This window comes from Equus caballus, chromosome 4, assembly GCF_041296265.1.
Source record: "Equus caballus isolate H_3958 breed thoroughbred chromosome 4, TB-T2T, whole genome shotgun sequence".
Classification (NCBI taxonomy): domain Eukaryota; kingdom Metazoa; phylum Chordata; class Mammalia; order Perissodactyla; family Equidae; genus Equus; species Equus caballus.
Genome location: NC_091687.1, coordinates 20,569,060 through 20,584,288, shown reverse-complemented (window position 1 = coordinate 20,584,288; position 15,229 = coordinate 20,569,060). Strand labels below are relative to the sequence as shown.

The following is a 15,229-nucleotide window of genomic DNA, read 5'->3' as shown; positions in this document are numbered from 1 at the left end:
TAGAGAGAGAGACACACACCAAGTCAGCAGTGGGAAGATCAGCTATACACACCTGAGGAGTCCCGGGGTGGTAGACCAGGGGCTAGACGGGCCTGGACAGGGTGTGCAGAGGCCTGCCTGCCCCGAGGAGCCACAGAGAGAGGAGCTGGAATGAAGGAAGCATTCAGGTAGAGGTCAAAGAACATGCAAAGGGCATGAGGAAGAGGAGTGTCTGAGGACCTAGAGGAGGCTGGTGGGTGAAGTGAATCACAGGCGGGTGGCTCCCCAGGAACCTAGTGGGGGAGGCAGGGCCCATGGGTCAGCTTGGCGGCTGTCGCTGGGCTTTGGGGTGCATCTGAAGCCCACTGAGAAGCCCAGTCTGGGAGCGAGCAAGGATGCAGCAGTTGCTGAGAGCTTGTTCCAGGTCAGGTGAGGTTGGTGGCCCCGTTGGTAGCAGAGATGGAAGGCAATGGATGGATTTCAGGTGCTTCTACAGCCAACGTTGACTGGGCTGGTGGATTACACGGGAGGGAGGTGTGAGAGAGGAAGGCTAGAGGAGGACTCCTGGGCTCGCCACGTGCAGTTGGTGGGTGCCGTGCGGTGACCTGCAGCGAGGGACGGGAGATTTGGGCAGGGGCTTCCAGTTGCTTCCAGTTTTTCCATGTTAGAGTGTGGCAGTGAAGGACCTGTGTGTGTGTGTACAGGTGTGTATGAGTGTGTGCCTGTGAGGATAAGTTATGAGAAGTAGGATTCCTGTGCCTAAGGCTGAAGTTTGGGAGATGCTGCCCAGTTGGCTGCCCCAAGCCTGTGGAGGCCTGTTGTGTCCTAGGCTGTTCCCCACTCTCAGTGGTTGTCCCAGCCCTTTTCATTTTCAGCAATCTGATGGGTCAAAAACTATAGCTCATTTTTGCTATTATAATTTGTATTTCCATGGTTACTAGTGAAGTTGAGCATGTTTCACATGTGTATTTTGCAAGCTGTTTGCTTCCGTCCTCTCCCCATTTTACACTGGGCTGCTTACCCTATCTCTTATTTTAATAAACAAGAGATTTACTAAATGCAGATTGCTGCATAGTGCTACTAATATTTTCTCCCAAGGCTTTTTGCTCGTCTTTTGATTTTGTATAGAGGGCCTTTTGCTGTAAAGGAGTTGGTTTTTCCTTCATGACTTCAGGTTAAGAATGTTGCTTAGGAAGATCTTTCTCACCCAGATTTTGTAACATTATTCTTCCATGCTTTCTCTTAGTATGTTTTGTAATGTTTATACCTTCAATCTATCAGGAATGGTGGGAGGTGAGGATCTGACCGTGTCTTACTGTGCACCAATGGGCAATGATCCTGGGTCTTATTTTTCATTCTATATTGTCATTCATTCACCTCCATCCAGATTTTTTTATTGTGCTCTTTAGCCTTCTGTGTCTGTTCCTATGCCTGTCAATCAGCCAGCTGAGTCCCTGGCACACTGGGGTGTTCACTGGGGTTGTATGACATCCATCCCTTAACTGCAGAGGAGTGTCGTTGTGGGTGTGGCACTCCCCTTCCCAGAAAGTGATGTTTCTACCTTCGTGTCTTCTTTCAGATTCCTCACCAAAAGTCTTTTGTTTTCTTCAAAGGATCTTGTGTATATTTTTTAAGTAGGTTGTATTTGTTGCATCTGTGAATAAAACCATTTTACCATTAGACTTTCTGTCTTGGTGCTGGTGTACAGAAGGACCGAGGATGTGTGGGTGGCCCTGGGATAGCGACCTTGCTAAATGCTCACATTCGCTGTAACCATTTTTTAGCTGATGGTCCTGCATTTCGTCTGTGAGTAACGCAGACTTTTTATCTTTTCTTAGTCGACATTTACACCTCACTTCTGTTTCTTATCTCACTGTGTTGTCTGAGACCTCTAGAACATTGGTGGCTAAAACTATAATCATGGGCTTCCTGGCCCTGATTTTAACGGGAAGGTTGTTGGTGCTTCTACGTTATGTAGGCTACCTGCCTGCCAGAAGTTTCTGGTAGATGCCTTTGTTAGATTAAGAGGGTTCCTTGTTTTGTACCTCATCACTAACATCATAATTACTGGCGAGCAGAGGATTTTTTTCCCTCATTACCCTCTACGCTTTGAATTTCAGGCTCTTACTTTTGGCTATTTTTTTCTCTAAATGAAAATAAAATATGCTCCAAACAGTGTAGTCGAAAGAACAAAAATGAAGAGAAACCTTACAAATAAGTACAAGTTTCCTAGTCTCTTTTCTTATCATACAAAGATATTTTCTTAACAAAATAATAAAGTAGATACTCTGGGTTCAAACATCCCTTGATTTGAATCTTGACTCTTCCATTTACTAGCTCTGTCACCTTGGCGGGTACTTATTGCCTCCCAGTCTTAGTTTCTTCATCCATAAAATGGGGTAATACTTCTGCCTCAAAGCATTGACAATATTGAATTGTTTTTAATTAAGAACCACTAATCTTTGCCTGTTTTATTATGTCTCATGTGCGTTTGCTCCTTTTAGCTTGATCTTCAAGAACCTCTTACATGTGGAGCATTCGGTGAGAGGTCTGACATATAATAGGCTGTCAGTCAAGGGTGGCTATCACTGCCATCTCTGTGGTCGTCACGGTTGTCACCTTCATCTTGGGTGGCATCATTGTGAGAGTCAGGAAAGGCTTGGGAAGCCCTGGGATTCCAGTCTGATGGGTCCTGTGTGCCAGGTTGTGGAAACATGATTTGGACACACTCTTACATCAGGATAGTTGACATAGCGCGGTGCTGCTGTGAAAATACTCACACTGATATTGGTAAACCTCGCTCTTCCTGATGGACTCCAGCTTGTGTTTCTGTGCTGCTACCACACTATTTTAACTACTTTTGCTTTATAATATTTTACTATGTGATGAGAGTAATTCTCCCTTAATGCTCTACTATTGACAGTCTTACTATTTATTTATTTTATCATTTTCAATGAATTTAGGTTGATAGAGCATTTCATTTACAAAATTAATCTTAATTTTTAAATTAATTGCTTTTAGGAGAATCGAAATGGTTTTGATGTTTAATTTTCCCATTCAGGAACTTAGTGTGTTTCCCTTTGTCCAGGTCTTTTATGTCTCTCAGGGAAGTGTGGTGAAATTCTTTTGTTTATATAGGCCTGTTCTGAGGACTGAACTAAACTATGCATGTATGTGTATCAGCTATGGAGAGTGGGGAAATTTCCATCTGCCTTCTGGTCAGTTACTGTGTCTGTGCATGCGTTTGTCCTATCCCTCTCTGCTCTGCTGACTTTGGACTAGCTTTAGAGAGAAGTAGTCTGCCTCATTTGGGTAGGCGGTCCCTTATTCTCTTTGCATTTCTCGTCTGTATGGCCTTGGACAGGTTTTGTTTGGGTAACCCATCTGTGGGTTTGCTTGGTGGCTCCTGGAAGCCCCATTGTGAGGACTGGTAGGATGGTTGGTTCTGCTTGACCCTAGAATTGAGAACCAGGTGGGGTCTGGGCCCATTCATACGTTTTAGTTAAGTTTTGTTGGTTTTCGTGATGGTGGCCAGTTGGGAAATTCTTTCTGGGATGTGAGCACTCTGTCCCAGGCCATGCTCGCCATCTCTGTGGAGCCCCCGAGTGTCTTCTGATGGATGGGCCATCAAAGAAGGGGCCCTCCTGGGCTTGGGCCAAAATGTCCCTGCTGAATGTTTCCTGTGTGTTTAATGGTTTGAAGGTATGGTGTTGGCATTTGGGTGGGCACGTTCCTATGTTTTAATTTCCTTCTGCTGCTAGCTTCCTTTGTCTCCATGTTCTGTCATCTTTACCAGGAAGGTAGCTGTGGCATTGCCGGAAGGGCAGATCTGTCTTCGGGCCTGATGAAGGGGGTGTGAGGTGTGGCGTTGCAGCTTGAATGGTTACTTGTCCTTTAAGTTGTCTAGAGGTTCTGGCAATAGCATTCTGAAATTTTATAATTCCTTGTTAAAGCTTTGCCTTTTTTTTGATTCCATTTCATTCACATATTTCTTAATTTGTCTTCATAAGCACCTTCTTACTCTGAAAACAGTGGTCTCTGATATCAATACGATATTGAATTTAATTTTTTTAAATTAAGGGTATTCTGTCCCCTTTTGAGAAGGCCTAGACTTCATTCCAGAGCTGTCTGGCTGAACAGGCTGAGTATCCTCGTCATGAAAATTGGGATTTGTTGAGTGTCTAAATATCCACTGTTATTACTCTAAATATTTATTGTGAGAAAGCTAGACAGAAGGAAAACTTTATATTAACCCAGGAGTTTTTGGAAGATATCAAAGATATTACACAGAAATCAAGAGGTCCTTTGTTTCTGAAATATTTTGGAAGTAAGTTAAGACATTTATTTTTCACTCAAGTTCATACATTCTTTAAGATCTCAGGTTAATGTTGTGCCTGGCTATAAAACTGCTTGAGAAGCCCATCCTGACTGAAGGGCCGACAGCAGCGAGAGCGTTCCATTCACTCTGAGGTGCAGGGCAGTGGCCAGCTCAGTGCAGGAGGCATACTGGTCCGCACTCAGGGGTTGGTGGTGCCCGCTGTGGGTGCTGGCTGGAGCTGTCGTAAACGATGCCTGCAGGTGTGTTTGCAGTACGCTCTCTCGTGTCTGTTGATTGGTCCTGCTCTTATTGAGGCGGTACTGTATCTCAGTAACTCTTTTCAGTTCAAGTTCAAAAATCATATTGTCTTTGTTTTGTCTACTATAAATTTAGTTCAATATCCACTTTCTTAAAAATAGACAAAAATGGTTGAAGTGGCGACCAGCTGGACTGACAACTATATGTCATTTTTCTTTAATTATAATATATAATATGTCTAATTTCTTAATTAATTTTGCCCATTATAAAAAGCAAACCTCCCAAGCACGTGTTGCAAATTTGAAGGCATATGCATGAAAGATGCATTTGGAAGTAGTCCTGGGGCATTTGGATCAGAATCCTGGAAAAGAATAGATTCTCTGGAAAAGATATGAGGAATAGAAGTGATCCACAGGTACATGCTGTCCTTAGGTGACCCCAACAGCATTCCCAACATTCCTAACAATGACAATGCCCATTGTCATTGCAGAGACCCTCATACTTGTTTGAATATTCATAGAATTTAGAGATGTTCCACTCTACATAATCATTATAGTACTTTTCAGACTTACAAATTGTTTGAGAGGGTGAAAGCAGGTACCCTTAATCAAATACCTTTGCATATACATGTGATGCTCAGCTTTGAGGAGTCAAATAATCAGTAACATGTATCTCCCCTTTTGATTCTAAAAAGATTAGCATCCATCTAGACATCAGGCTTTACAGCTTGCAGGTGGCTAATGTGTTTAGTATCTGATGTGTCATAGTTAATGGTAACTATGTTTAGCAGTTACTGTATGGTGAATCCTAAGTCTTTACATGCACTAGCTCGTTTCATCCTCATAAAAGCCCTTCAGGGAGATACCATTTTCACGTCGATTTTGGAGTTGGGGGTCACTGAGGTTCACTGAGTTCAGCAATTCACCCAGACGTCACCTGCTAAGAATGGGATAGTGTCAGGAGACGGCCACGGCTGTCTGGCTCCCATGCCTGATTCTTAGCCAGCGTGCCTAGTGGGATCCTATACATTGGTTTTCAAAGTTAAAGGCCCATGACTTATTCCATGTCAGGTCAGAGGCAGGGCAGGTTTTATTTCCACTGTTAAATCATCAGGCAGGGTTAGTTTATGATCACTTTATTGAGTGATCTGTTCTCCACCCAAGGACACCCACGTCAGGCAGTGGACCAGCTCAAACATACAAAGATAACAACAGTGATGACTCTTCTCGAATAGCCCTTGCTCCATGCTGATCTCCCTCTTAAGTCATTGTATGTGTTTCCTTTAGACATGTGAAGATTCAGTGTCATCCCAGTGAAATCTATTATAATCCTCAGGGAGGTGGGCTTTCTCCCCACTGCCTTGCCTAGGAGCCTGGGTCTGGAGATACCAGAGAGTTGTCCAGCTAACTACCAAGTCACCTCCAGCAGGACAAGGGTTTGTCTCAGTTCCCACCCTCTCCTCCAAGCCTAGAACAGTAGCTTGGGCCCTCAGTAAATATGAGTTGGATAAATGAATCAGAGAAAAAAGCCAGGATTCTAACTGCAGGTCAGCCTGCTTCTACCCCTGTCCTGTGGAACATGCGTGTACTGCGTGAAGAACATCTTTTTGTGCTCAGCAGAGCCTTCTGAGAACAGTGTGGACTCTGTGGGGCTGGTACCTGGTCCCAGGTGGAAGAAGGTCCCTGTGGCATGGGGTGAGGTCTGTAGCCTGGGAGGACCCTTTGAAGGACATGGGCTTTGATCTGGGCTTGAAGCATAAATTATAGGTAAACTTGACCTTGCGTGGGGGCAAAGGTCTGCGCATTCCATACCCCACCTACCTTGGGGGTCCTTGTTCTTCAGGAGGGGGAAGACTTGCAGGCAGTGACCTAGGAGCCCAAGGGGACTTCCCATTGCTCTTCTGGGCCCTAGCATTTCTCCCTGCTGTCAGTTGACATGGCAACTAGAAACCTACTTCTTGTGGACTTCCTTTTTGTTCTGTTCTTCAAAGAGTCTTTTAAATTATCTCCTTGAAGAGAAAATATTCAGTATGTCTGTTTTAAACCTTTTAGTCCTGGGTGCAGAGCATAAAATTCACATTTCTACAAGTTCAGCGTGTTCAGTGATGGCCTCTTTGACTTTTCAGCTTTGGAGTTGAGCAGCATGCTGAGCCCGAGGAGGGAGCTGTGGGGAGCGGCGGCCCCGTGACCAGCAGCTGGTTCTCACCTGGGTCCTCCCAGTCAAGCCAGGCAGCCGCCAAACAGACGGAGCCCGAGCAAGCCCTGGACAGGTAAAGTCTGTTTGATTTTCACTGGTAGATTGTTTCTTTCTTTACAGAAGAATCGTCTGTTAAATATTGATTAAGGTGAGATCAATAAATGCATGTCATTATAGGCAGAAGCATAACAATAGACCCTTTATTCCACTGTTTCTACAGGGAGTTGTCTCGTGTCCCCATCATCTCCCCCCGCCCCCCCATCCTCGCTTTAGCTCCCTCCCTGTCTTCACTCATTGAGCTGAGGTGGGAGGGGTTGGAGAGACCATGCTGGGCTGGGCTTGACCTGGGCCTTGCAGACCACCCTCCATGCCAACTGCCTGCTCACCCTCTCTAGTCCCCCTTTGCTTTCCCTAAAGTGGGGGTCATAATCTGCCTCCCGGGTTATTCTGAGAATAGCATAGTAAGCCCTCAGAAGTTGGCAGCTGTTGTTTTTGGAGATGGGCCAGAACAGAATGGTGAGGCGGGTCTGGACTCAGGCTTTGTTTTCCAACATGAGTGCCGGTCTGCCCCACCTGTAGCACTGAGCTGGGGATACAGGTGAGAAATGAAGGTCCGGGGCAAGTGTTGGCGCCTCCTCTCCTCAGGGCTTCGCTGAGACAGCCCTTTCTGGGAAAGGACCTTCCCTTTCATCCTGGTCAGCCAGGGGCTGGGGTTCTTACTGTGCTGTCAGTGGGTCTGAGATATTAGTTGGAGGACTGAGGGGGTCAGAACGGTCTTCTAGCAAATGTGCCTGCCGGAGCCTTTGCCCCCAGGGAGGATGGAAGATCGGGGTTGGGGGCGGCTGTTAGAGAGTGCATCAGTCAGCTCAGACTGCCTGCCATAACCAATCCTGCAGTGGCTTAAACAACAGAAAGGTATTTCCTCACAGTCTTGGAGGCTAGAAGTCTGAGATCACAGTGTCAGCAGGACTGGTTTCTCCTGAGGCCTCTCTCCTTGCATTGTAGACAACTGTTCTCTCCCTGTGTCCTCGTGTGGTCTCCCCACCGTGCGTGTCTGTGTCCTCATCTCCTCTTCGTATAAGGACACTGTTCACACTGGGTTAGGGCCCATCCTAAAGGCCTCATTTTACCTTAATTGCATCTTTAAAGATCCTGTTTCCAAATAGAGCACATTCTAAAGTCCTGGGGGTTAGGGCTTCAGCATGGGAATGTTTAAGTGTAGCCTCTAACAGAAGGGACCCCCAGCCCAAGGGGCTGAAGGGAGGCTGAGGGATGGGAGTCCACTGTCCTTGGTACAAAGATCTGGGCACTCCCTTCATCTTTCCTCCCTTCTCTCCCTTCCCCCTCTCATTTCTCTTCCCCCTCCTTTTTGTGACCTCCTTCCATGACCTTTTATTCCCTTTGGGTTTTCCTTCACTGTCCACAATGCAGAAGAAAGGGTTCTTAGCCATTGTACTAATTTGGTTCATTCAGCAGATGCTTGCCAAATGTCAGCCTCATGGTAGATGTCAGTAGCATTTTACATACTTGGTTCCAAATTCAAAAAGTACACGTGGGAGTTTTCGTGTTTCCCTCTAGAGAGCTCATGTGAAAGTTGCTCTTTTCTAGAGCATGGTTTTTTCCTTGTGAGTCAGTGGTCCTTTGTAGGGACAGCGTCCTGCACGGAGTTAGGAGTAGCTGTAGCTTCTGCTCCTGCCCTAGTCCTGCCGAGCGGCGCTCACTTCTGATGAACCGTGACCGCCTCAGACTTTCACCGCCTTCCTGGAGGAACAGGCTGTGCCATCGAGATGGACTGTTTTTTGTAAAACAGAGGCCCTTGATCCTCCTTCTCACAGCGAGATGAACGAAGGTGACAGAAGCGCTCTATCTCTGACTTTTCTCAGAAGCTGTAGAAATGAAAGTCTCATAGGAGGATGAATTAGAGTGAAAATAATCGTTTTGTGGCTCATTGTAGCCCCAACTGTTCAGTGTCTGAGATCCAGGGCACAGGTTCCGCATGGCCAGGTGCTTTGTCCTTGATGACATGGTGCGGAAGGCGGTGCCTGGCGATTGGGTTGGGTTGATGCTCTCATGGGGAAGGGGTCATCCTCCTTGGTCCCTCTGCTTCTTTGTGCTGGCTTTGTCCTTCATCCATGACACGGGAGTCATCATGAGTGGTGCTGAGATTCCTTCAGGTTTGGGACTGTTTTTGTTTCTGGCAAGCCTTTACAGTGTTGAAGAGACATCTGAAAAGGGCAAGACCACCCCTGCCCCCACTTCTTGGATCACCAGACCAGCCTATGCCTTCTGTCTTTTTTCTTTCTGCTTGTATCGTTCAAACACAGCTCTCTTTCAAAGCCATGAGCCTCTGAATTCCAAGAGCCCGATCAGGGACCTCTTGGCATGGACACAACGTTGAAATGAAACCTCATTTCACAGTTAATCCTCCTGTTTTGGGCTTAAAATCTAATTATCAACGGCAGCTTAAGCAGTGGGGTCCACTGCCGTGGAAGCAACAGTATGGGTCATGCCTCATCTACCCTCCAAGAGTGGGGTTTGTGGCCACCCGGCCATCCCCGGCTTCTTGACTCTGAGTCCCCAGAGGGATCAGTCAGTGTAGTGAATAAGGGGTGGGCCGCAAAAGATTGCTCTGGGGTGGGAAATTCCAAAAACTCTTTTAGCCACAGAGCCCTTTCTTGATCTCTTACACAGATGCCTCTCATCCAGCACGTGAGTGTGGGACATGGTGGCTGAGCCAGGGGGCATGGAGCTCCCTGGGTCTGGGGGGCAATAGGACAGTGGGCAGGGTGCCTTTTGTTTCCTCCCTGTGATTATCATGACACTTTCATGAGGGACTTCTCCAGGGATGAGTCCGAGGCAGGAAGTCTTAGACTTTTTAAAAGCCAGTTTACGTTATTCCATGGCTACCCACTGCACCCTTAGTCCTGGCCAGACAATTGCTAAAATGCACTCTCATGGGATGTGGAGGTAGCACAGGGTGTGTGGGTCTGTGAGCTCCACACTTAGGCCATTCCAACGGGCAGTCTGGAATATGCATCCTCTCCAGGACAGGGCCGACCTCATCAAGTGCCGGGTGGGGCTCCTTGGCATCCTCGAGCCACTGTGTTAAAGAGAACAAATCTAACCCAAGGTTAGACTCTGCTAACTTGTATGTGTTGTATAATGTATTGATTGAAACTGCTCATAGATTAGTTCTCACTTTGCTTTTTTCTACTCATACCATAAGTTCCTCGCAATCACCCATTTGATACCAGGTCCCCTCCTAGGTGCTGAGGGTACCATGGTCTGTAGGCTGCCCACAGCCCCTGCAGGCACGGAAGGTATTTTTAGTAGCAAGATATTCCAGTAAGATCTCCTGTTTTGTTTGCTCTAAGAGTTGGAGCCCAGTCCCTTGGTATTTCCGAAAGATACTGCCACACAAAATGAGAGGGTCTGAGAGGGACCAGTTAGTGGCTAATTAGGGAAATGGTTATTGTCACAGCAGGCTTCAGTTTGCACGGTGGCTCAGACCAGGGCCCCCAGTGCCTGGCTATGTGCGGACCTGCCATGGGAATCACAGATCCTAGAGTGATGGGGCCGTGGATGGTAAAGTAGGGAGAGGGCAGTGGGCATCAGGGCAGTCCTCCCACTGTTCTCCCTCAGGTTCATCGCATCTCAAGAGCTCTGGTTGTTTTGGGGTCATAGTGGGGAGAGAGAGAAAGGTACCAATGATCTTAATCGTCCAATTTCTGTTCTCCCACTAGTGATCTTGGAGAGGTCTCTGAGTGTTTCCCTCAGGCCTGGGGCCTCTCTCGGACCGTGGCTTAGCCATCCTTTGGCTGTGTTTTATGGTTGCTTGTTTTGTTCTCTTTGGGGAATTTTTAGGGATTGACTTGGGTCTCAGCATCACAACCCTAAGCTGAGTATCCACTGCAGCAGCCTCCCTCCCAGGGCTCAGCCTCTGATGGGGTGCTCTCCTGCCCGTGGCCAGCAGAGGCAGGTGTGCCCCCAGTGGCCAGGCTCTCACTGGACTCTTATGGACAATAGGAGGGTGCCTCTCTCATTGACCACTTACCTTTGAGATGGCAGTCAGAGGAGGGCTAGTTATTGTGGCTGCAGCTACTTTAACTTATTTAACATGACAGAGTTTGGTTGAGGGTAGAAACCATTTCTCTGCCCAGTTGCACTGATCATTTGTTCTTTCTCATTTACAGTAAGTTTAAACCAAAGCATTCTCAGACTCTAACTAAAGATGGAATGACTTCTGCCTTCCTCTTTCTGAGGGCAGAAAATCATAGTTGGGCCACACAGCGACTTTGATGCTCAAGGTCAGCTAGCCATGAACAGATCTTTAAGAAGCTCTTATACACTTTGGTGTCGTATCTTCCATCTTTTCTTGGCATTCTCTCGTCTGTAGGTTTCTATAACAATGCACTTTCCTCTTTTGGCAGACATTTTGTATTCTTCTCTGGAGTGCCCATACCTCATTTTGGGCACTTGACCTCTCATGCCCTGATACAGTGATGTTGCATATGCCTCTTCCCCTCACTGGAAAGTACCAGAAAGCAATGATCATGGGGCATATCTCTGTATTCCTGATCAGCCAGCATGATACCTCGCACATGGCAGGATCTCAATAAATATCTGATGGAATGATTCAAATACAGTGAGTCCAAATACAATCGTTGGGTCCAAATACAATGAGGTCTTAGAACGGTTACTCCCTGCTACAGAGAATCTAAAAATCAGTAGTCTAAGATTGAAGGGAGAAAAATACTGTTACCACCCTACTTGTGAGTCACTTAAAGATGTAGCTTTTCTGCTCTGATTTATTTCGAGAGTGTTTGTGATTCTCTTGGAAGCATTTTTTTGATGGCTGCTCTGAAATGCTTGTCAGACGATTCCAACCCCAGTCATCTCAGTGCTGGCATCGGTTGACTCTCTTTCGCATTCTAGTTGCGGCTGTCTTTGTTCTTGGTACAACAGGTGCTTTTCATTTTATTTTGGACATCTTGGTTTTATGTTGAGAGATTTTGGATCCTGTTTAACCTTCTTAGCAGGCAGTTTTCCTGTTGAGGCCTAGCCATAGGTCTGTGTAGGGGTAGATGTCAGTTGCCTGTTGGGCCCTGCAGACACCACCTGGAGGGCTGACACAAAACACCTTGTCACAGTCAGTTTGGGTGGAAGTTCAGCTCCTTCTTGGCCCCACTTATACCTTCCCAGAGCAACACCTCCTGCGGCCAAGTTGGAGGGGAGACTGAGCTCCCCTCACTGGGCTCTGCTGGCATGGGAGATGGAGGACGGGGAAGAAATGCCAGTTAACCCCACCTCTCACCCCATGGTGCCCTTCATGATGCCAGGAGGAGTGGAAGCAAAGCTCCCCAGTGGAGAAGAATTGAGTGTCCGCGTCCACCGAGTAGGAGAAGATCAGCTCCTGCTTGGCCAGCAGACCCCCACCCCCCACCCAGGAGGGATCCCAGTGTGGCCACCTGCTTCTGCCAAGTCGGGGGCTAGGAGAGGGGTGGAAAATTAGTTTCCACTTGGCCTGCTGAAACCGTGGTGGGTGTGAGCAGTTTTTCCAATGGTGTTTGGCTGGAGTAGGGTGAGTATTGTCCAAAAGATTTTTAGTTTTGTTTGGCCACCCTTTTCCTGGTCCTTTGGTGGTGGGAACGTGCTGTCTTGGAACTTTTCCTGTCCCAGCCTGTTGGTGGTTCCTGGTTGGAGACTTCTGTAGTGCCCTGTCTGAGGTCTGTGGGAGATGATAAGGAAACCCAGGAACTCACTGCCACGTTCTTCCTCAAGTCCCAATGTCCCCAGGCAGCTGCCTCCTTCTTTCTACCTCTCCGAGTCTTCCTCTGCTTCTTGTTATTTGAGGTCCATCATGGCTACTCCATCTTGGCTAGAACTGGAAATCTTTACTTGGCTTTTAAGGTTTCCTGCTCAAAATCTTTTGCTGGGAACAAGATAGTCGAGTTTATTTGTTTATTTGTTTGTTTCTAGTGAGGAAGATTGTTGCTGAGCTAACATCAGTGCCTCCTCTCTTTTGTATGTGAGTCACCGCTTCAGCATGGCTGATGAGTGGTGTAGTTTCTGCACCCGGGATCCAAACCTGCGAAGCCGGGCTGCTGAAGCAGGGTGCACCGGACCCAGCCACTCCCCACCGGGCTGGCTCGTGGTGGTTGAGTTTTAGAAGGAGCTGTAGAGAATGATTATTTGGTTCCTTATGAGGTTCAGCCAAAAGATGAAAATAATTGTCAGAATTCTGTCAATGCCTGTTAGAAGTCTAAGTGTTTTTAAAGTGAAGCGGACAATTTTTAAGTCTTCAGCTCTTAACTAAATTGGAAGACTTAGGACTCAGTAATCTTTCAAAGACTGATAACTAATCAGTCTCTTATTTCTTTTCATGTTGCCAGTTCATCTCTTTGCCATACTTCTCCTGTTCAAAACCAAAACCAGCTATTTGTTGCCATTATTTCTGTCCATTAGAATTGGGAGAAGAGCTGATTGCTACTCAGAACATGTTGGTGCCTTGATTTTGGTGACTACCAATGTATCCTTAAAATGAGAGTTTCTCAAGAGAACTGAAATCATCTTAAAATATTCATAAGTATTGATAAGTTGCTGACAACTTTGGGGATAAGATAATGGGCAGTATTTCTTGAAGCTGAGTGTTTTTAAGTAGTGACAATGTTAAAGTTGAATTCGGAGAAAGTGTTCTGCAGGCAAAAAGCAGTTAGCATGCTATTTAAGATAAGTCGTAGGGGTCCAAACCAAGCAGCCTCAGCTCAGGTACAACCCCTCTGTGATGCCCCCAATGTCACAGAACTTGGTGGAGTGATGCCTGGCCCATCCTCCCCTGTCCACAGATGCTGGGCACTGCTGTGGGGAAGTAGACAGCAGTACAGAGTACTCGCTCTGTGGAAAGAGGAGGTGCAGAGATGAGCCGATGGCCGTACAAATGACAATGACAGCAATAACTGACGTGTGTTGTACTCATAGTGCCAGTGCTGTTGTGAGTGAGTCTGCGCGTGAACTCTTGTGATCTTCACAATAGCCCTGTGAAGTAGATACACCCTTGCCCCATTTTACAGATGAGAGCACCAAGGCACAAAGAAGTCCCGTTCATTCGCGTCATTCACCAACCCCATATCTGTGAAGTTGCCTACTCGCTAAAATGTATCTGCACCTCCAAAATCCATACTCGTGGAACTTTTGCAGTCACTTGTAGACATGCACAGAGTGGCAGAGAGGTTGAGTTGCCTGACTTGCACGTTCCCACATGAGATTGGGCAAGACGCTGATGCTCTCCTTCTTACCTCAGCTCTCCAACTGTAAACATGTGTCCTTTTGCAGTCTATTTGGTGCTACATCATTCACATTTTTGTGCTTTTTCTTGGTGATTTTGCTGTCAAAAGCATAGTGTTGAGTTGTTCCTAGGCATAAGAAGGTTGTAATACGCCTGACAGAAAACATATATGTGTTAGGTCAGCTTTGTTCAGGCATGGCTTATAGTGCCGTTGGCCAAACTTCAATGTTAACGAATCAATTGTGTATAGATATTAAGTTGTTTTTAAACAGAAACACACAAAAAAACAAAAACACATGAAATATTAATTGATTGATGAAAATGTTGCGACCAGAAGCTCATAGAAACCTAACTGTATTTCCCCTAGGGCCAGAGGTTCAATATTCGCTAATTCAGTATTCACTAATTCAGAACATAGCTACTGCAGATAGTGAGAATCGACCCTTCTTGTTCTAGTCACACCAAATCCCTTGATATCCTCTTCTCCCTCAAATTGTTTTCTTGTTTAAAAAAAACAATTTGAAGTATAACAAACTGCACATATTTAAAAGGTACAATTTGATGAATTTTGATACATGTACACACCCATGAAACCATCACCTTAATCAAAATAATGAAGATAAATCCATCACCCCCAAAAGTTTCCTCCTGCCACTTGGCAGTCCTTCTCTCCCACCCTTCCACCCATCTGTTTTCTCTCATTACAGATTAATTTGCATTTTCTAGAGTATTACATAAAGGGAACTAAAGGGAACTGATGTATTTTGATTGTCCTCTTTTACTCTGCATAATTATTTTGAGATGGAGCTGTGCTGAAGTGGAAGCATGTAGCAACAGCTTGCTCCTTTTTATTGCTGAGTAGTATTCCTTTGCATAGACCCATCACAACTGGTTCATCCATCCACCTATTGATGGACATTTGGGTTGTTTCCAGGTTTTTGCTGTTTGAATACAGCTGCGGTAGATTGCTTTCTTTACTGCCTCTTTCTAGGCTTGTAGGAATGCCGTGTCCTTCCTTCTGTCCTCCTTTCTGGATTCAGTCTCCTCCTGCTGGTGTCCTGGACATCTGGTTTGGGGCATGGCTGTGGGTCTGCCTGTCATCTGCATTCTGGTCTGGGAGAGCAGGGGTAGGACTGGTCAGGAAGACAATGTCCCAGGCCAGCCGAGGCAGTGGACAAAGCATCAAGAGCTAG

At 46.3% G+C, this 15,229-nt stretch overlaps 1 protein-coding gene across 4 annotated transcripts in view; it reads left to right on the top strand.

Moving 5' to 3' along the window:
* The window catches only part of GRB10 (growth factor receptor bound protein 10), a 205,153-nt gene that overhangs the window by 28,112 nt on the left and 161,812 nt on the right, over window positions 1-15,229 (top strand). For all 4 annotated transcript variants that reach the window (XM_070264433.1, XM_023639064.2, XM_070264430.1 and 1 more), the window contains one exon: window positions 6,681-6,824. The gene's annotated coding sequence lies outside the window, so the exon portion shown is untranslated. The remainder of the gene's footprint in view (window positions 1-6,680; window positions 6,825-15,229) is intronic.